Consider the following 18074-nt stretch of genomic DNA (forward strand, 5'->3'; position numbering starts at 1 on the left):
CTCGTTCACTACATTTACTGATGTCTCCTCCTCAAAACCCTCAAAGTCTCTCTCAGGTTCACAATCTGGCCAAAGTTTCCTCCAGGCCGACTGCAACGTACGGAAAGAGACCTCGTTCCATGCCTTATCAATAAGGCTTATGCAGTGGAGGATATTGAAGTGGTCCTTCCAGTACTGACCAAGGGTCAAATCTGTGTTGTTGGTGACCTGGAAACACCTGGCGAACAGAGCCTTCGTATATAATTTTTTTGAAATTTGCAATGACATTCTGGTCCATGGGTTGGATGAGAGGAGTGGTATTGGGAGGAAGGAACTTTACTTTTATGAAGTTGTATTCAATGTCCAAGTCTTCTTCCAAATTTGGAGGATGGGCAGGAGCATTGTCCATTACTAGAAGACACTTAAGTGGCAAATTATTTGTTTCAAGATATTCCTTGACAGCTGGTGCAAAAACTTCCGTCATCCATTCCATAAAAATCATTCGCATGACCCAAGCCTTGCTATTCGCCGTCCACATTACCGGGAGTTTAGCCTTCAACATATTATTGTGTTTAAAAATGAGAGGATTTTCAGAGTGGTAGACTAATAGAGGCTTAATCTTGCAATCCCCACTTGCACTCGCGCACAATAAAAGTGTTAACCTGTCCTTCATTGGTTTGTGGCCGGGTAGTGCCTTCTCCTCTTGGGTTATGTAGGTCCTTTTGGGCATTTTTTTCCAGAAACGTCCAGTTTCATCACAGTTAAAAACTTGATGTGAGACATGACCTTCATCTTCGACAAACTTATTGAATTCCTTCACAAAGTCCTCTGCTGCCTTTTTGTCCGAACTAGCTGCTTCTTCATGCCTTATTACACTATGGATTCCAGTTCGTCGATGAAATTTATCAAACCAGCCTCTGCTGGCTTTAAATTCTTTAACGCTAGCAGTATTTGTACTCGGTGGTGTCGCCAACAAATCACGGTGTATGTGTACAGCCTTCTCGCAGATTAAAGTCTCATTAACACTATCTCCAGCAAGCTCTTTTTGATTTATCCAAACTAATAATAATTTTTTAACCTCGTCTAACAATTTAGGCCTTTGTTTCGTTAAAATAGCCACTCCTTTAGCCACGTCAGCTGCCTTTAGTGCCTCTTTGTTCTTTGGCATAGTACAGATAGTCGATTTTGCCATGTCGTACTGCATAGCGAGATCAGATACGCGAGCACCTTTTTCGTGTTTAGCTATTATTTCCTTCTTCGTTTCTACAGTAATATGTTTAGGCTTCTTAACACTACTAACACTAACACTTTTCACTTTCTTGGGAGCCATAATGAGGGCTAATTTAATGCAAAAAACAAAAAAAAGTGTAAGAATGCTTGGACGTTGGATGTTCACAGCGCGCGAGCGCCAAAGACGAACTGAATGAGATCACATGGGGCCCCGAGAGCTTTTGCATTCAAAGCGCGCGTAGAAAAGCAGAACAATGACAATGAAACCACAGGCTTTTTGCGTTCGTACCTTCGTTCGTACCTTGAATTTCGTACGTACTTTGAAGCAAAATTTTACTTACAAAGAACAGGGTCATTCGTATGTCGAGGCACTACTGTATTAGGGAGTGTTAACTAGGTGGAGCTGTTATCAGGTCAGTCCACATTTGACATGTTGGAACTGTTTAAAAGTCTGCTGGAGAGAGTTCAAGACTCGCATGTTCCAGTATGGAGAATGGACAAGGATTGCGAGGTAAGGGATTTTTTGATAATGAGGGAGGTTGTGAATTTAGTCAAAAGGAAGAAGCCAAAATTACCTTGGCAAGTATGATTAAAGAGAATCCCAAAGCAGTCAATTGCTATTTTAAAAATAAGACGATAAATAAGGAGAAGATCGGACCACTCAAGGATAAAGGAGGGAACTTGTGCTTGGAGGCAGAGGATGTGGATAAGTACTTTGCATCGATATTCAACCAGTAAAAGGATATGGAGGATAGTGAGCTTTGTGTGGAGCATACTAATATGCTAGGGCATTTTGAAATCAAGAAAGAAGTGGTGCTGGATGTCTTGAAGAAAATTAAGGTGATAAGTCCCCAGGGCCCGATGGTTACTACCCCAGGTTATTGAGAAAGGAGCCTTGACCAAGATGTTTGGCTACTCGCCAGTCCTCTGGATCCTCTCCAGTGGCAAGAGAGGAAACAATGCTGTTCCTCTGTTCAATAAGGGAATTAGGGATCATCGAGGAAACTGTAGGACATTAAGCCTCACATCGGTGGTCAGGAAGCTATTGGGAGAGAATTCTTAGGATAGGATTTATGCACATTTGGAACAGCATGGCCGAATTAGGGACAGTCAGCATGGCTTTGTGCAGGACAGGTCATGTCTTACGAACTTCATTGAATTTTTCAAAGGTGATCGATAAGCGTAGAACAGTGGATGTTGTTTACATGGCTTTTAGTAAGGATTTTGATTGAAACCGGATTGATCATTTGGGGTGTTGGTAATGATAGAGTGGGGTATATTCTAGGCCACGAGGAGTACAGTTCAGCTGCTATTGATGGCCTACAGCACTTCATTAATGCTCAGCCTTGAGTTCACACATCATAGAACCCCTACAGTTTGGAAACATACCATTTAGCCCAAAAAGGCCACACCGACCCTCCGAAGAGTAACCCACCCAGACCCATTCGGACCCTATTGCTCTACATTTACCCCTGATTAATGCAACTAATCTACACATCCCTGAACACTATGGACAATTTAGCATAGCCATTTCACCTAACCTGCACATCTTTGGATTGTGGGAGGAAACCAGAGCACCCAGAGGAATTCCACGCAGACGTGGGGAAAATGTGCAAACTCCACACAGACAGTTGGCCAAGACCGTGTCGTCCATAGATGCTGGTAGATGTGGTCAAATTCTATCCCATTTAGCACAGTGATGGTGCCATACTATGCACAGTAGGGTTTTCTCAATGTCAAAATAGGACTTAATCTCCAAAGGACTGTCTGTTACTGATACTCTCATGGAAAGATGCATCTGCGTCAGACAGGTTAGTGAGGATGAGGTTAAGTACGTCTTTCACTCTTTTCTTTAATTCCCTCACCATCACCTTCTGAAACCAGTTATGACCTTTTATGGCAGTTTTGGAAGAAGAGTCATACTGGACTTGAAACAGTAACTCTGTTTCTCTCACAACAAAGGCTGCCAGACCTGGTGAGTTTCTCTAGCATTTTTTGCATTTATTTTATTAAGGATTGGTTTGTATTGATCATAGTGGACAGACAAACATGAATTTTGCAGATGAAGAAATGTGCATTTTATATATTTGAGAAGTGAGAATAATTAGTAGTTTGATTATCAACCTGCTGAATTATGTCATGAATGCTCCTTCCATAGCCAACAAGTTCTTGCACAGGGCTTGAATCATGAACTTCTAAATCAGAGTTAGGGGCATTACCAACTTGTCCCCAAGTCCTCTTAATGGCATACTAAAAGCTATGGGAAATATAAATCTGACTGTAGGGTTAGAGGATACAAATTCAAATAATTATCCATAAGTAGAATGCATGGAAAGAGTTAGTGGAAGTAAAAATGCTAAAATTAATTATGATGCAATTGGATAATTACAGTAGATGCCACACTGTGTGTCTTTCTCAATCAACTAAGATTGATCTTTGTTATCCATATTTATTAGAAAATAGAAAATGTATAGTTCTTGATGTTAACCCTGCCTACCAACTAATTACTGAATTAAACCACAAAATTCAATTTATGTATTATTTGCTATTTTCATCTTCCTGAATTTATAAAGAATCTGATACTCTCCATAGTTTCCATTTTTTCTATCCCTCCATGTCAAGTGAAGAGAATTTTCTTCACTCAAGAGATTTTGAATCTTTGGAACTCTCTACTTCAGAAATTATGCATGGTTGATGTTTGACTACTTTTCAGGATAAGATGTTCAGATTTATAGTCTTTCAGGGAATTGAGGGATAGAAGGTGCAGGCTGGAGAGTGGAGTTGAAGTAGAACATTAGTCATGGTCATATTGAATGGTGGAACAAGCTGCCATTTGGTCTACTCTGCTTATGTTTTTTGTTTCAGTTCCAAACTATTTTTGTTGAAATGAATTCCACTCTCCTTCATTTCTGTCAGTGAACTACTACCTTTGAACTAAGGTTTAGTTCAGTAAGCCAAGCAATGATTGAGTTTTCATGTATTCACTTTTGTTTTGACACAAAATTCCATGCTTGTATTTATGCGGTTACAAAAATATCTTTGTATAACTTTTACTGTTATATAAATTTATAAAAAGACCTTTATATAGTAGCTTCAGAATACTGCTTCTGATGAAATAAGTAACATAGAGGTGGAGAGCACTCTTTGCTAGAGTCTGCATTAATAATTGCATAACTGCTGAAACACTCAATGCAGATTAAAAAAGAAAGTGAAAATAGCATCATGGTTGCTAAGGCTGAAACAGAAGAAATTCTCCTAAGAAGAGAATATACGTAAACCCACCTATCTTTAGGATATTAAAAAACAACAATGACGCAACCAAAATAATCAAGTGGACATTAACATTGCTGTGGCTGACAGTTACAATAGTGAAAGGAAACCTCTTGTTCAGTCTGCCTCTTGCAATTACCACCCCACCCGCCATCTGTAACCTGCTTTGTAAGGCTCTCCTATTATTAGTTTGTATTATGTAGGTTGAATCATACACACTGTATGCTCAATTTCATACCTATAAACAGTACTTATTTTAAAGATGAACTTGATAACTGACCTGCTTGACTATAATTATTTACCAATTTGTTTTAACTATTTACAGTTTTACTGCTGATTCACTTAAACTGAAGTTTTTCATTCTTTTCTTTAATGTTCCTTCCTGATACGGCACATATCCTTTATTCTTCACCACATTCTGTTATATGTTCTCTTTAACATACACATTTGGCAACCAAGGGAATAGAATATTAAAACTGTTGACAGGTATCTTCAAGAAACCAAGTCCATGAGAGATACCCTTTTGATTTCCCTCTTTTCAGGAGAAATGTCAAACATTTCTTAGCACTCCTTGTGAAGAGTAGCTGAGGAATGGAACTCAATAGTGTGAGAAGTAAAATTATTCCATGGCACCAGAAATTGGTGATCTAACATATGGCACTATGCTGCTGCTTAAAAGCTGCATAACTATTTCCATATTTAAACATGTTGCTGACTTTTTTTTTCTCCAGTGTGGGAACAGGAGTATAAACTATTGACACTACTCAGGTCTCCTCTGCCATTCATTTACATCTTGGCTGACCAGTTGTTTATCATAATTTTCCTATCTTTGTTGCATGTTGCTTGATATCCTTACCTGGAAATGTTGAGGTGGCTCTCAGCCATCTCTTGGGCTCATCCCTTTCCCACTCAAGTTTGTGAAACCCATCCAGTTTCTGTCTGTCGTGTCAGAGCAATCTAGAAAAAGGAGATAAAACATGATGGGTATTAATTTGATGTCATTTTTCTTATTTGTCTCCATATTTTAAAATACAAAGGAGAACACAAACATGTTTCCTATTTAAAATTAGGTACAAACACATTAAAATTTTCTCTTGTTCTCCCTGTATCAAATTAAGGAAGTGAACATGGATAGTAATTTTGGAGTTCTACCAGTTCTTCATGTGGACGCATGTGTTACAAAGGCCCAACAATGCCTCTTCTTCCTCAGGCAGCTGAGGAAATTTGGCATGATGGCATATACCCTTGCCAACTTTTATAGGTGCGCCATCAAGAGCATTCTGTCTGGATGTATCACTGCCTGGTATTCAAGATTGGAGACGGTTACAGAGAGTGGTTAACTCGGCCTGGACAATCACAAAGGCCAACCTCCCATCTATAGAATCCATCTACCAGGTCCGCTGTCAATGGAAGGCCACCAGCATTCTCAAAGATCCATTCCACCCTGGCAATGTTTTTCTACAACCTTTACCATCGGGGAGGAGGTACAGAAGCCTGAACACATGCACCAGCTGGTTTCGAAACAGTTTCTACCCCACTGTTGTTAGAATACTGAATGGACCCACAAACTCTTAACATTCGCTTGGACTTGTGTTTTGTTTTTGTCGCTGTTTACCTATTATTTACTTATCTATGCTACTTAATTATGTGATCTGCCTGCATTGCTCGCAAGATAAAGCTTTTCACTGTGCCTCGGTACATGTGACAATAAATTCAATTCAATTCAATTCAATGGAAAAACAGCAAACTGTAGTGATTTGAAAGAAAAATGAAGAGAAAGACTAGATAAAGTTGGTATTTTACAGTTAAGGAGGAATAGAAAAGAATGAGTTACATAATAACTATAATCAGGCATAAGATTAGTTAGAAAGAAGAGCATGGAAGTGAACATCTGGTAACCCAGGATGCCAGAAATCAGTTTTTATTAGCAGATCAAGCTAAAAATATTCAAGTTACATACTATCATTGTTTCCATCTTTTATAAAAAATACTTCCTAATTCATCACTTTTGAAAAATATACATTTAGTTGCTCTCACATATTTCTTTTACAGTGGATGGGGCCCCTGTAGTCTCTTAGAATTCAATCAGCGCTGATCTGGAATTGTCACCTTGAACAAATACCACAGAAGAGCATGTTGATTTTCTCTAATTTATTTAATTGCTTTCTTTTCTGAGAAAACATTTCAGGCTTTCTCAGTACTTCACTCATATTAAATGTAACACATAGAGATTCACTGAATGTAATATTCCTCTATGCAAATTGACTAGATTTCACCACCTAAATTCCAATATTTTGAAGCGTAGGATTAGAAAACTACAAATTACAATAATAAGGAATAGATGAAACTATAGGTTTCAGATCAAACTCAAGGTCTAGAATTTGCAGAACAGTTGAGAAAGTGAGTTACGGAAAGTAAGCAAACAACTGCAGTCAGGTGAAAATAGCGTTCCACTGAAGCATTTTATTTTCTCAATCAAAAAAGTTATTCAAGAAAAACTTGCATTTCTATAACATTTTTTGTGACCTCAGGGCATCTTAAAGTGATTTAAAGCCACCATTTAATTGCTACTGAAATGTAGGAAATATGGCAGACAAAAGTGGCACGGTGGTACAGTGGTTAGCACTGCTGCCTCACAGCGCCAAAGACCTGGGTTCAATTCCCACCTCAGGCAACTGTGTGGAATTTGCACATTCTCTCCGTGTCTGTGTGGGTTTCCTCTGGGTGCATCGGTTTCCTCCCACAGTCCAAAAATGTGCAGGTTAGGTGAATTGGCCATGCTAAATTGCCTGTAATGTTAGGTGAAGGGGTAAATGTAGGGGAATGGGTCTGGGTGGGTTGCGCTTCGGTGGGTCAGTATGGACTTGTTGGGCCTGTTTCCACAGTAAGTAATCTAATAAAATTACTTTTATTGACCATAAAACTTAAGAACGAGTTCATGGAATACAAAAGAAAAATCTGTATTAAATGAAATATGGAAAAGTTATGAAGGTTATGACAGACTAAAGCTATTCATGATACATTATCTGGAACATATTCAAGATTCTCATTGTGTCCAGACAGGAAAATTATGTCTTTAAAATTTGAACCTTGTAGAGGAATATGCCATGAGTAATATTACCTATATTGCTGTTTACATCATCCTTTTTTATTCTTTCATAGGATGTGGGCATTTGCTGGCAAAGCCAGCATTTGTTGTCCATGCCTGATTAGCCTTGAACCAACTCTTACATTGCCACAATGAACCAAACTGCAAATTGGAGGAACAACGCATCATCTTCCTCCTGGGCAGCCTACAGTCCGGAGGACTCAACATTGAGTTCTCCAATTTCAAATAAGTTCCTTCCCTTCCCCCAACTCCCTTCCCAACCCCTCCCGCTCCCTTCCACTTCTCCCAGCCACCTACCGGATTCATTTCTCCCGTTGAACAACCAGGTTGGACCCTCTGCCTGCCTTCACCTATCCCCACTTCACAACCCCGCCCCAGCCATCCCCTTTATGAGCAGTTCCCCTTACACCCACCCTAGTCCTGAAGAAGGATTACACCTGAAACGTCAACTTCTCCATCTCCTGTTGGTGCCTGGCTTGCTGTGTTCTTCCAGCCTCCTGCTTTCTCTGCTAGACCATTGCAGCAAGCAGCTTAGAGTCAAACACATTGCTGTGGGTCAGGGATTACATGTAGGCCATTGCACGTCGGAAACAGATTCCCTTTCCTAAATGTCATTAATGAATGAGATGGGTTTTTATTAAATGATTGTTTCGTGTTCATCTTTTCTGGTACAAGCTTTATGTTTTGAGATTTATTAGTTGAATTTAAATTCTACCAACTAAGTATCTCGAATATGACTAGTTCAAATTATCATTATGTCACCATCTCAATGTCCCGTTATCAATGGCAGCAAAACGTTAGAATTTGAAACACAAAAGTCAACAATTATGAATGAATATAGCACACTGTGCAAGGAACACTGTGCAAGGGTTTCTGTCTGAACCATGTGAGGAATAGGCAAGGGTTACCATTGCTTGGACAAGGATAGCTAAAGAGGAAAGACCAAAGGAAAGGTGAAAAGAAGATAAAACATAGTGAATTTAAATGTTATTAGCCTGACTGGGAGAAGTAGTGGAGTAATTGACATGATTGTGAGAAATGGGATACAAATCACACAGTTCTGGAAACAAAGTAAAATGGCAGCAAAATAAGAGATATTGGTAGTGGAATTAACCTATACTACCAGAGACAAGATGGTAAATTAAATGATGTTAGATTAGCACTAAGTGAGAAAATAAAGGACAAAGTGTCAGAGTGGACAGAATCAAAAACAGAATCATTAAAATAAAGGTAGAAATAAAGGATGAAATAGGATGGATGTGGAAAGAAAAGAATTCTGGGAACATATGGACAGTCCAATTTAAACAGTAACAAGCAATGAAAGACTAATGGCAGGAGGAAACCTGAATGGACATATAGGGAGAGAAAGAGAGGGATACAAGTTTATTCATGATGGACAGGGTTTTAAAGAAGCAAATGAAGAAGGAGCCATGATCATTTTTGGAAGATAATTACTTGGTACCAAAAATATAGAAACCACCTTAGAACCTACAAAAATAGTCGTGGAGAAACACAGCTGGATTACATCATGGTTAGAACATTCAAAGGACTATAAAGTCTTTCCAAGGGAGGTACTGACCACCTAACATAGAATGCTTATTGCAAAGTAAAGAAATTACAGTTGAGAGGGAGGTAGTATTTTGCAGTTTTAACAGACATAAAATTAAATAAGTCCCCAGGTCTGGATGGGAAGTATCCCCTAAATGCTGTGGGATGAAACGGATAAGATTGCAGGCATTGCAGATCAGTGTAATTCTCAAGGCAATAGAGGAAAAGCACTTTAGTACCAATTTGTAAAGATCAGGAAAATGATCGAAATTGCAAGAATTAAACTCCTATTAAATATTTTCAAGTTGTGGGAGATAGTCGTGGACCAGAGATTGAGAGAAAAAAAAGAGATATCCATGAAGATAAGTTTGGATTCATACCCAGAAGAAGGACTACTGATGCTATTTTTGTTTTGAGACAATTGATGGACCAATATCAGGAAGACCAATACAACATGAAGATTGTGTTAATTAATCTAGTGAATGCTTGTGACTATATGCCTAATGTGAAATTCTAGATATGTTTTGGAATTCATGGAGTTGCTGAGAAGTATATATGATGATTACAGGATATGTATAAGGTGTGCCAGAAAACAGTAAGGAGCAGCATAGGTGAGAGTGAGACTTTCAAAGTGTGAATACACCAAGGATTGGCATGAGGTGCATCTGTTCTTGATTGTAATGCATATTTAAACTGAGCAGTTGAAATAGAAAATGCCATAGGTCAATAATGCTTATAGATGATGTTGAGCTATGTGGTGGAGATGATGAGAATATGACTGAGCACTTGGAGAAAAGCCCAGGAAGACAATGGTTTGAAATCATGATCCCAAAGCTCCAATATATGACTGTCATTTTGAGCCTAGAAAAAAGGAGCAGAATGAGAGTGTAAAGATTATGGGAGAAAGTAAATAGATACAAATTATTGGTGTTAGAAGTGGCACAAGGTGGAAGTATTGTGATAAAAGATGTGTGGGATTGATTACTTTTGTGAAGGGCTTAAAAAAAGCCATTCTGCAACTGTACCTAAGTTAGTGTTAGAGAGCATGTTTTAATATACTCCATCATATGTTTATAAAAGATAGTTTGTTTATACAATGGAATTTAGGGGAGAGAGAGCAAACATTGAAAGACATTATCTTGCCTTTTGTTTGGAATAATCAAGAATTGGTTTTAGCTTAGAAAAACCTAGACACTGAAAGCTTTTCGGGCGGTTTCAGAAGAAAATTGAGGTGGAATGCAAATATACCATTTGAAAAGGATAAGATTGCAGGCGTTGCAGTTCAGTGCAATTCTCAAGGCCATAGAGGAAAAGCACTTTAGTACCAATTTGTAAAGATCAGGAAAATGATTGAAATTGCAAGAATTAAACTCCTCTCAAATATTTTCAAGATGTGGGAGATAATCGTGGACCAGAGATTTAAATGGAAACTTCAAAGAAAGCTCAGATACAGCAGTGATCATAAGAGTATGCAAATTGGAATTCAGCAATGGATTGTATCTGGCTAATGTAATTGTAAGTAGTGCAGTAGAATGAAATGTTATAGAAATCACAGAAACTAAAAGTAAAAATCTACAAGACAATTGTCACATCAACTTTGCTACATATCAATTTGGCCAACATCAAGAAGAGGGGAACAATGACTGGATACTAATGAGATGTGAATGCTAAGATAGATATATGGATTTAAGAGGACAGAGAAAATCAAGAACCAACACATCAAGATTTTATGAGCATTGAAGAAGGTTGCCAAGGAGAGATTGAAATTGTGTGGTTGGAAAGAGAGAGAGAGAGAGAGAGAGAGAGGAAATGTGATAGGACTAGTGATGGAGAGTGGACTGCTAGGAGAAAGGAGAAGTGAAAGGTTTAAAGCCAGATAGAAAGATGAGGTGGTAAGATAATTAAGCAGGAGGATTGAAAGGGGAATGGTGACTCACTGGAGAACAGAGATCAGGCAGCATTGTGGGGACACCAAACAAAACTAGAAAAGCCAAAAGAAATAATCAGCTAACTTAATTTTATTCACTGAGAATTAAAAGAATTAATGCATTATGAACTTTAGGCATATCTCATGATTATAAGTAGGATTATTGTCATATCGTCACTCACTATCTGTATATTGCTGGGGCAGAAGCTTTTAGGATGTATTTGAAGATTGTTCTGTGGGAGCTCACAAAGCTAACTGGGGATAACAAATGTATCCTAGATCATTAGTAGTCTGAAAATTTATAAACATGGAAATCCTGTTTACCCTATACTTGCTGCCATGCTGTGTCTTTAAACATAATAAATTGCCAGATTCCTGTAAATTTGCAGAAGACCTGATTGCAACTGGTATTAAGGATTATCCATTGCAGCCTAGAACGACAATTTCCCGTGTGTTGATGAGCTCTGAAGTGGCAGTGAGAACAATGCAGGCTTGTTTGCCATCATGAAGTTGATGACAGAGCTGCCTTCCTATCGCTTTGGCAAAGTCCCCTGCACGTATACACATCTCCTTAGTGAGATCCTCATGTGAACTGTGTTGCCTCTATATTTAAAATGTTTGTGGAGGGGAAAGTGTAATATCTGATATAAACCACCTTACTTAAATCGTGCTTGGTTCTTCTGTGCTCTCGAGTTCCCCTATAACAATAATGATGGGTAGATGGGTATGCTGATTGGGAATGTTAATCTTGTCCTTACAGTGGAAGGTGACTGAATATCTGCCAGTCATGTGAACTAGTAGAAGCAGAGTGAAGCCAATACAAGGCAGAATCGAGAAACAATGGCTAAAAAAGAATATTCCACATTTTTTTCTGTCAGAGGCACTTTGATTTCACCTGTCTAAGCTGGCCCTAACTTTCCCTGAGTGAGTGTATTGTAAGTATAAAAGCAGGAAATACTGAGCTACAGCATTAATAGTTCTTAATCGCATATTTAAATATGGAAATATAGGACTCAGTGGGCAGTTTACAAGGTGAGGCAAAAAGAATGATGAATGTACAAAAGCAGTTTTCAGTTTGAAAACAATAAACATTAATTTTGCCTGATTTCTTTCCCACAAAGTGTATTTCCATTCATTATGCAAAGGAATTGCACTGAAAGTAATGAGGCAGTATAACCCCAAATTGCACAATACTGAAGTCATCAAGGTCTCAGCTGAAAATGTGTTGCTGGAAAAGCGCAGCAGGTCAGGCAGCATCCAGGAAACAGGAGAATCGACGTTTCGGGCATAAGCCCTTCTTCAGGGCTTCCTGAAGAGATTCCTGAAGAAGGGCTTATGCCCGAAACGTCGATTCTCCTGTTCCCTGGATGCTGCCTGACCTGCTGCGCTTTTCGAGCAACACATTTTCAGCTCTGATCTCCAGCATCTGCAGTCCTCACTTTCTCCTCATCAAGGTCTCAGTAAACCTTAAGCCTGTGTGCCTCAAAATCATGGTAGTAAATAGTACAAGTCTAGAGCATGAAGCTAGAATAAATTCTACATGGCTTCTATGATAGAAATGTTTCATTTTTTTCTCCAAATGTTGATACTTATTTGCACTTTCAGTCAGCTCATTAAATCCTTTATTATTCTCCTCAAGAAACGGTCAGGATCTTTCAGCGTTATAACAAAAAATTCACTCATCTTCTATATGACAACATTTCAAATGCCTGTTCAGAAAAATAAAATGATTTGTGACAGAATGAAGATATTCTATTCAGTTATGTACATAAAACACTGGAACTTATCTTGAAAAAACATGACAGACTGCAGGCTTGTTGACACAAACTTAGTCTAGGAAACAGTTGCTGTGCTGGAACAGCTAGGCTCGTGGTTAACTTCAAATTAGGGTTACAAACCTTATTTACATTAGATAGTTACACTGCAGATTCCTGATGGGTGTCCTCAAGTAGCTTGCTGGTAAAGAGGATTTTAATTTTGGGTAGCAGTGTTGCCAACAGCACCCTTCAGGTGAGTCAAGAGAAGTGATCAGGAGTGATGTGGTTAGCCATGTGTGAAAGCGGAGGCGAGAGTAATAGAAAGGGGAATGACTGGTGCCTCACAATGGCTAAAGGAAGACCATTCCTGCACGTTCTATCTTCAAATTCAATCCTGTGAATTTTTAAAAATGCTGTTTTAGTGGCAAACTTCAGTGGGTGCTTTGGGGACTGCTTTAGGCTGCAATAAATACATCCAACTTTTCTTGCCATGTCATTCATTGGCAGATCTACAGGGCTTAATTCCTGTTGCAATCGTGATAACGCTTTGATAATCCTGTCAGCATGGTGATGGAAAATATTTTGTTATATTGTCTGTATTTTGATGAATACATATAATGTTAGATTATGAAGACTTATTGAAATGTTTGTTTAGTTATATGTTTAATATATTTGTCCATTCTCTGACTAGATACATGATGTTGCTAATAATACTTTATACAAGTCAAATTGTATATACTTCAAGTAATTCTAAGGAAGGGTCACTGGACCCAAAATGTTAACTCTGATTTTGCCAGACCTGGTGAGCTTTTCCAACAATTTTAGTTTTTGTTTATGGAATGCTGATGTTTTGGTGCTTGGCACAGTACCTTGAATTTCTAGGCCATGAATGCTCAAAATGTCACTTTCAAATCTTTCAGTATTAGTACAGAAATTATGAGCCTTGATTTGTCCTGGCAGGAAAATGACGCAAAACTCACAGTATGCATAAAGCCTACTCTCCCAAGTTGCTCTAAGCAGCCATATATTGTAGAAGAATGCTCTTGGTAAGATATTCCAGCAATTCAGTATCATTGCTCCACTGACCTATCATTTTGGGGATGTGTGTTACTTCTATCTTACCTGTGCTTGTCCTTGCTAATTGGAAATGTGTTAGTAAAACTTTTAAAACAGTTAAAACATCAGTGCTCCTCCGATGAGGTTTGTAATCAGTCACTTTAGGCATGAACGTGCTGCATCAATGTTTGCATTCTCCATAGTTTAAACCAGTGATCTCTGAGTTTTTTTTACATTAGTATGTTCTCATATTCTAGACAAAAATCACTACATTTTTTTAGACAAGTCAAACTATATATCCTTCAAGCAATTTTAGAATATGATCTGTGCAGTAGATTTCATATCTTTATTTTGGCAGAAACCTTAAAAGCACCACATATAATGATAAATGGCTTTTCATTCTGTCCAGTACATTTCCATCTTTAAAGACCAGATTGATTGTCAGAATTCCATTTTATTGTGACCCTTATAACCTGACAAATAATGCCAAAATAAAATGTCTTGCTAACAAATTCTAGCAAGCATTGGTCTTTGTAATGTTTGCCTAGTTGCAAAGCATATTAAAGCTAATGGAGTGTGTTGAGAAACTATCACCTTTCTGAAATGCTGAGACAGCAGTTAAGGAGCATATTATGTTTTTCTTTGGAAGAAAAGTGATTAATTTCTGTGAGTTATCTCTAGTGCAAATAGAATTCAACTTAGCAAGGAGTTGGTTTTGTTATGTAGGTGCTGTTAATTACAAGATCGTTTTGCTAAGAATCCTATTAACTAAATTTTTGGTAATACAAGGTGCTGTGATGGGAAATATGTTGTTGTATTGCTTGCATTTTGGTGAAAAGATATGATGATATATTATTAAGACTTGTTGAAATATTTATTTAGTTATGTTTAATATATTTGTCCATCATCTGACTAGCTGCGTGATGTTGCTAATAATATTTTAGACAATTCAAAGTACATATCTTTCAAGTAGGACTGAAATATTAAATAGCTTTTTTATGTCTGACCATAATTATAATCTCTCACCCTCTCCCACCCTCTTCAATAGGGAATGAAAACAAGCAACTTTACTCCAATCCTGGCCACTAATTATAGAAAGGTAGACAAGCAGGAGGCTGGAAGAACACAGCAAGCCAAGCAGCATCAGGAGATGAAGAAGTTGACATTTCGGGTGTAACGTTTCTTCAGTCCTGAAGAAGAGTTTTACCCAAAACGTTGACTTCTCCACCTCCTAATGCTGCCTGGCTTGTTGTGTTCTTCCAGGCTCTTGTTTGCCTACCTTGGATTCCAGCATCTACAGTTTTTTTTTGTCTCTAACTACTTATAGAAAGGCTCAGAAAAGGCTCAGATAAATTTAAAAACATTTTCCTGCTTTTAAGATCCTTGTGAGGTAGAATGAGCAGAAATACCACTTTCTGCCAGTAATTCTTGGTCCTTCTTGCTGATGGGAAGTCAGTCTGGCCAGGTGTTGCCTCAGAGTCTGCGTTACAATGAAACTGTATCATTAAATTCAGACAGGCCTCCACATTCCCAGTGTTCATTGGTTCTTTGCCCATATTTGGGCTCCCTCACCCTGCCCTCCCATTAATATCAGGGCCCATGTATTCTCCTCTAAGTTTTATTGATACAAATGCTTCCAACAAGGCAATGGCCCAGTGGTATTATTGCTGGACTATTAATCCAGAGATACAGATAATATTCTGGGGACCTCGGTTGAAATCCTATAGTGGGATTTGAATTCAATAAAAATCTGGAATAAAGAGTTTAATTATGACCATGAAACCATTGTCAATTGTCAGGAAAAAAAACCTACCTGATTCATTAATGTCCTTTAGGGAAGGAAATCTATTATCCTTACCTGGTCTGGTCTGCATGTGACTCCCGACCCGAAGCAATGTGTTTGACTCTTAATTGCCCAATGGGCAGTTAGGGATGGGTAATAAATACTTGCCCAGCCAATGACACCTACATCCTGTGGATTAAAAAAAACATTTTTTTTAATATTGGTATATTTTTTAAATTATATGTTTGTAATCATGACTGCATTAACACAATATACTGTATGTGACTGTCTTTAATCACAGATGTCCACAAAAGTAGTCAATTTGCTTGATTCATGCACAATTTACATTACTTCAGTTAAATATTTCTGTACGTGAACGGTTAAAACAAATGCAGCTAAATATAGCAGGGAGTTGTGTTGACCCTGGTGGCCCAGTTTCTGACTGGTATGGTGCTGGATGGTGTTCGTGGCTTCAGTGGCTCTGTGTCTGGAGGACATTGCGTCACTGTTAATAGATCGTAGAATCGCTACAATGAGGGCTTTTTGGCCCAACAAGTCCACACTGACCCTCTGAAGAGTCACCCACCCAGATCCATTCCCCTACCCTATTAATCTACATTTACCCCCAACTAATGCATGTAACCTACAAATCCCTGAACACTGCGGGCAATTTAGCATGGCCAATTCACCTAACCTGCACATCTTTGGATTGTGGTAGGAAACCGAACATCCAGAGGAAACCCATGAAGACACAGGAGAATTTGCAAACTCCACACAGCCAGTCACCTGCGGTTGGAATCGAACTCAGGTCTCTGGCTTTCTGAAGCAGAAGTGCTAACCACTGAGCTACCACGCATTTGACTCAATAGAAGTCTAGGCAGGGAAGTGGTCATCCCTGTGGGCCCCTATGGGCCAAAAGGAAGCATCCTTAGCAACTTGGGAACATGGAACCTGAAACGCTGAGTATGTGCTGAAGAATGATGTGGAGCCTGAGGTGCAGTGTGGGCCCAGAAGCCACAATGGAACGAGAGAAAGAGAGAATCAGCAAGCCGAATTCACGCATACATCTGCTAGAAATCTCAGTGGATGACTTGGAGAGAACCTATGTACCAAGAAAAAGTTATCCTATCTTGCCTAGTAGGCAAGGTAACTTGCTTCATGTAGATGAGAGGGATTAGCAATAGGAGTTCCAGTAAGTGTTGTTTTTGCTGGATGCAAAATTTTCCGACAATCAACTAACCCCATTAGTCTACTCCCGATCATCTGTAAAATAGTGGAATGTGTCATCAACAGTGCTATCAAGTAACACCTGCTTACCAACAACTTTCTCACTGACATTTAGTTTTGGTTCTGCCAGGGCCACTCAGCTTCCGAACTCATTACAGCTGTGGTTCAAACATGGACAAAAGAGGTAAATTTGAGATGTGCGGTGAGAGTAACTGCCTTTGACATCAAGGCCACATTTGACCAAGTGTGGCATCAAAGAGCCCTCGCAAAAATGGAATCAATGGGGAATCAGGGGAAAACTCTCTGCTGGTTGGAGTCATACTTCACATATAGGAAGGTGGTTGTAGATGTTGGAGGTCAGTCATCTCAGCTCCATGAAATCACTGCAGGAGTTCCTGAGATTATTGCTCAGCATCTTCAGCTGTTTCATCAATGACTTCTCCTCCATCAAAAGGTCAGATGTGGTGATGTTCACCTATGTTTGCACAATGTCCAGCATCATTCATGGTTCCTTGGATACTAAGCAGTCCATGTTTCAATGCAACAAGATCTAGACAATCTCCAAGCTTGGGGTGACAAGTGGCAAGTAACATTTGTGCAGCACAAATGCCAGGCAATGACCATCTCAATAAGAGACAATCTAACCATCATCCCTTGACATTCAATGGTGTTACCATCACTGAATCCCCCATTATCAATGTCCTTGGGGATTACCATTAACCAGAAGCTTGACTGAACACACCATATAAATACAGTGGCTAGAAGGGCAGGTCAGAGGCTAAGAATACTGCAGCAAGTAACTCACCTCCTGACTCCCCAAAGTCTGTCCACCATTTACAAAGTACAAGTATACTGGAGTATTCCCTACTTGGATGAGTGCAGCTCCAATAACACTCAAGTAGCCTGACATTATCCAGGTCAAAGCAGCCCACTTGACTGGCATCAAATGCACGAGCATCTACTTTCAACAATGCTCTGTCGCAGCAATGTGTGCTATCTATAAGATGCATTGCAGACATTTGAAAAGATCTTTAGACAACCTCTGAAATGCATGACTATATCCACCGAGATGGACAAGGGCAGCAGATACATGGGAACACGACCTGTAAGTTCCAGTCACCATCCTGACTTGGAAACATATCATTGTTCTGTCACTGTCGCTGTGTCAAAATCCTGGCATACCCTCCC

At 39.0% G+C, this 18074-nt stretch overlaps 1 protein-coding gene and 1 long non-coding RNA gene across 8 annotated transcripts in view; one reads left to right on the forward strand and one right to left on the reverse strand.

The window, feature by feature from the left end:
• Positions 1–18074, forward strand: part of LOC122553627 (E3 ubiquitin-protein ligase pellino homolog 2) — a 249147-nt gene that overhangs the window by 75768 nt on the left and 155305 nt on the right. The window lies entirely within an intron of this gene.
• The window catches only part of LOC148149407 (uncharacterized), a 78571-nt gene that overhangs the window by 55116 nt on the left and 5381 nt on the right, over positions 1–18074 (reverse strand). For all 7 annotated transcript variants that reach the window (XR_015757915.1, XR_015757913.1, XR_015757916.1 and 4 more), the window contains exons 2-3: positions 15735–15848; positions 5336–5436 (exon numbers count right to left, since the gene is read on the reverse strand). This is a non-coding gene — a long non-coding RNA (uncharacterized LOC148149407). The remainder of the gene's footprint in view (positions 1–5335; positions 5437–15734; positions 15849–18074) is intronic.

The sequence above is a fragment of the Chiloscyllium plagiosum genome, unplaced genomic scaffold (assembly GCF_037043375.1).
Source record: "Chiloscyllium plagiosum isolate Xiang-an unplaced genomic scaffold, Cpla_swu_hap1 HiC_scaffold_8, whole genome shotgun sequence".
In the NCBI taxonomy this organism is placed as follows: Eukaryota; Metazoa; Chordata; class Chondrichthyes; order Orectolobiformes; family Hemiscylliidae; genus Chiloscyllium; species Chiloscyllium plagiosum.